The sequence below is a fragment of the Callorhinchus milii genome, unplaced genomic scaffold (genome assembly GCF_018977255.1).
Source record: "Callorhinchus milii isolate IMCB2004 unplaced genomic scaffold, IMCB_Cmil_1.0 Scaffold252, whole genome shotgun sequence".
Classification (NCBI taxonomy): domain Eukaryota; kingdom Metazoa; phylum Chordata; class Chondrichthyes; order Chimaeriformes; family Callorhinchidae; genus Callorhinchus; species Callorhinchus milii.
The window spans coordinates 84,178-88,997 of record NW_024704993.1 but is presented as its reverse complement, the minus strand read 5'-3'; the positions used below and the strand labels follow the sequence as shown (position 1 = coordinate 88,997).

Here is a 4,820-nt window from a genome sequence, read left to right as displayed (position 1 = left end):
CCCAAATACAAAAGTCTATTTTTATATTTTTCGAATTGTGTACAGTCTGGAAGCTACCCACATGCCAAATTTCAAGTTTGTAGCATGTTGGGAAGTACGCTAAACATTTCGAACACACACATTCACAAATTTCCCTTTTATACACATAGAAAAAGAAGATAGATTAAGACGGCTAATATATATCGTTACTTTATCGCAAATGCCCGTTGCGCGCGGTAGGGGGCCATCCATTTAGTCCGCACGCAAACATCTGTCAAAGATGACAGATTTTTGTTTTATTTTATTTTAATTAATTTTGATGTTTTACCTACGTGACTTTACCGAAAAAACCTAAGAATATCTGTCAAAGCTTGACCCCCTCCCTGTCCACACGCGCACTTTTTACCTGCGTTCGCCGATATTAATCCAACAGAAACGATCAAAGATGAATAATATTAACGTGTTTAAGCAAGCAGATAGTCCACCGCCGGACTATCTAACTAATTTGAAGGCCAATGTAGACAAATTATCGAGGCTTCACCCCCACACCCCCCGTTTCCTATGCGTACGTACATTGTCAGTAAACCCCACAAACGCAAGCGTACACATTTGTGTTAACCCCCCTCCATGCGTACGTACTAAATGGATGGCCCCGAGGGGTTTCCGTTCAAGAGTTCGCCCACGGCCTAGTTTCCCCGCGGAAAGCCACGCGCCTTTCCTAGTATTCTCCCCGTGGTGATGAGGCACGGGCCCGGGGCACGAGAGCGAGAACGCCGCCTTATCGAAGTTGCGCGTTTAAAATGAACAATAATGCGTTAAGCACGCGGTAAAAGATCGCTAACTGAAACAAATATTTCATCAGTTAACACGTGGCGAGGTAGAACATTGTAACGTTGCTGTATTTACCGTAACGGTGTTTGCTTCAATTCCGTCCAAATGTTAAAGATTCCCGCCTTATCCTCATCCTTGTCGCCGTCGTCGTCTCTGCCGCTCGTTTTTTCGACGTCTTCCAAGACGAGCCAGAACCGGTAGAATCTTCCGGTGCGATCTTCCGTTTTCGGTAGAAGGCCCGAATTGCATTAGCGTGGTCGCGTTTTATTTGGTCTCTACCGCTACCGGAAGACCGTTTATTCCGGAATCAGAAGGAGGGAGGGGGTGTGACCACGTGATCATAATCATCCAACCACACAACGCGACACAACAACTCCGGCGAATCAACCAATGGCGTGCGCCGTAACGAGTGGGACCAACACCCCATTGAAAAATAAAATAAATAAAAGGTGGATTATACGCGACTCTCCAGTAATTTAAATAACGTATTCATCACGATCGCTGTATTTCACACGAGTGTGTGTGAAATTGTTTTAAATTAAGAGCAAACATGAAACGTGTTGCCCGTAAGTGAATGATATAATGCGAGTTGAATTCCTTGGACACTCATCTCCTTCGATAGCTCAGTTGGTAGAGCGGAGGACTGTAGTCGCTTTGTGGTTGAAATCCTTAGGTCGCTGGTTCGACTCCGGCTCGAAGGAAGATAATATTTTTTCAATTTTTTTTTTAAAGTCCCCTTATATAAAATAAAAAGGTGTAGATGCAGTCTTTAATTTTTCTTCCTCATTCGCTTGCTTGCTCACGGGCATTTCTAAATGTTATCTTGCTGGAGAATACATTGCTCGCGAAAACGCCACTGGCGGTGGCAGAGGCTATGAGAGGGAGGCAACTATATAGAGACGAAAAGTCGAGGAATACCACACTTTACCCCACCACCTGCCGATCAAAGACTAACTGCGGCTGGAGCCATTGTTATTGCTGGATAAACAAAGGCTCGGAGGAAGATTGTGCAAAAAACAACTTAGCACCATTGTTTCAACTGCCGTTGAGATGGAATCCAACCGGCGACCTCGAGTGCCCTGACGATTTACGCCACTGGCAGCATCATGCCAATTGCTGCACAACTCACAATAAACTCCAACACATTAGTAGTCAATAACACTCTGGCCTACATTTTTAAAATCTATATACACATTCTTTGGGTCTTTCAGTAAAGTCACGTAGATAGGTAAAAAAAATAACAAAAAACTACGACGTTTCGATCTCAACACAAGCGGTCGTCATCAGAAAAAGGGGGGTTAGCTTCTAAAGACAACTGCTTATAAAAATATACAAACAAAGACATAATTTCAACCGTGATGACGGTTACAAACTGAGCAATCATTGTAAAGATGTGATTAACCATGCAAAAAAGATTTAACTACACTTATCTGCCCATCTTATTTGACAGACAACCGTCACAGTTTTACCATGTCTAGTGGTGGTCTCCCTGTTACAGGTTGAGTCACAAACCGCACCTCTCCATAACAAAGGCTCAGCCTTTGCTACAACTCGGTGGGCTCAGCCTTTGTTATGCAGTATATTCTTAGTCTTAAGCCTCACCTTACCATATTAATAAAAGTATGCGGCCCTTGCTCCACCACCTTCTCCAACCATTATATAAACGGAGTGGCAGCTTCTGCAATCTCTCATTTACTTGATACAGCTGTCGTGGCTGTGACGGTACCACCTGAAGACGGAAGCTTGTGTTGCCTCCGAAACGTCGTGATTTTTTATTTTATTTTACTTTTTAATGTTTTTAATGTTCTTACCTACGTGACTTTACCGAAAAAACCTAAGAATCTAACCTATATAATTCATTTTTTGTCTGTCTGTCTGTCTGTTTGTCCGTCTGCGTACGCTCCCTTCCGGGGGATTTAGCTATCGGACCGTGGGGTTCGCCGAGATTAAATTTTGCAGGTGGGCACGCCCCCGCCCGCGGTAAACTTAGGCATTTCCGATTTTTCGTCTCTAAATTTTAAATCGGACCGATTATCGATTTAGTGCGATTGCTCTTTATTTAGTTACACAATTAATTAATTATTTATTTAATACTAGCGGAAGTACCCGGCTTTGCCCGGGTGAAAAATATATTTCTTAAAAACCTTACATATATATACACAGATACTAAGGTATTGTCAAAGCCCGGTGGGCTGTTTGTACATTTCTCCACCAACAAATATATAAGAGGCTTTCACAAGTCCAAAAAGTTGTAGAAAGTGTGGGGTAAATAGTTGATGTCAAAATGTTTCCGAAAATTGCGGTCTCCCCCCCCCCTCAAAAAATATCTTTACCCCTCGTAGGTATATATACTAACAACACCTTACATACAACAGAGGAAGTGGTATCTATTGACTCTGTAGTAGTATCTACTGACTGTACCGTAGTATCTACTGAGCCATGTGTAGCTACTGACTGTGTAGTAGTATTTAGTGACTGTAATAACTACTGACCATAGTAGTATTTACTGGGCCTACAGTAGTATCTACCGACTATATACTCGTAACGACTAACTGTATAGTATCTGCTGACTCTATAGTGTATCCACTGACTATAGTAGTAACTACAAAATCTATAGCAGTATCTACTCACTCTATAATAGTATCTACTGACTCTAGTAGCTACTCACCGTAGCAGTATGTACTGACTGTATAGTAGTATATACTGACTGTAGCAGTATTGACTGACTGTAGTGGTATATACTGACTGTTTTAGTATTTACTATAGCGGTATCTACCAACTCGATAGCAGTATCTACTATCACTACAGCAGTGTATACCGACTGAGGTCGTACCTGCTATCACTACAGCAGTGCATACTGCTGTGTTGGTACCTGCTATGATTACAGCAGTGCATACTGCTGTGTTGGTACCTGCTATGATTACAGCAGTGCATACTGCTGTGGTGGTATCTGCTATGATGAGAGGAGTACATATTGTGGTGGTGGTACCTGGTATGATAACAGCAGTGCATATTGACTGTACTCATCATTCACCCTCACCATTCACCACTCACAACTCACCCTTACCACTCATCCTCACCACTCACCACTCCCACTCACTATTCACCATTCACCCTCACAACTCACCACTCACCAACCTCCTCACCAATCTCCATCACCACTCCCTCACCACTCACCCTCACCACTAACCCTCACCACTACCTCACCACTCTCCCTCACCACTCACCCTCACCACTAACCCTCACCACTAACCCTCACCACTCTCCTCACCACTCTCCCTCACCACTCACCACTCACTCTCACCATTCACCCTCACCATTCAGCCTCACCACTCACCCTCACCACTCACCGTCACAACCACCACTCACCCTCACCACACAACTCACCCTCACTACTCACCATTCATCCTCACCAATCACCACTGACCAATCACCACTCACCACTCTCCACTAACCCTCACCACTCAACCTCACCACTCACCCTCAAAACTAACCACTCTCTCACCACTCACCCTCACCACTCAGCACTCACCCTCACCACTCACCCTCACCACTCACCCATCACCACTCACAACCGCCACTCACCCTCACCATTCACCCTCACCACTCACCCTCACAACAACCACTCACCCTCACCCTCACCACTCACCCTGACCACTCACCACTCATCCTCACCAATCACACCCTCACCAATCACCACTCACCCGCACTGCTCACCCTCACCACTCACCACTCACGCTCACCCTCACCACTCACCCCTCACTAATCACCACTCATAACCGCCACTCACCCTCACCACTCAACACTCACCCTCACCACTCACCCTCACCACTCATCCTCACTACTCACCCTCACCACTCACCCTCACCACTCACCCTCACCACTCACCCTCACTACTCACCACTCATCCTCACCACTCACCCTCAACAATCACCACTCACCCTCACCACTCACGCTCACCACTCACCCTCACCACTCACTCTCACCACTCACCCTCACAACAACCACTC

General features: G+C 45.1%; 1 non-coding gene across 1 annotated transcript; it reads left to right on the top strand.

The window, feature by feature from the left end:
* Nucleotides 1–1,422: 1,422 nt before the first annotated feature.
* trnay-gua lies at nt 1,423–1,511 on the top strand. The gene is given in 2 exon segments: nt 1,423–1,459; nt 1,476–1,511. It is a non-coding gene; the product is annotated as a tRNA-Tyr (tRNA).
* The last annotated feature ends 3,309 nt before the right edge of the window (nt 1,512–4,820 follow it).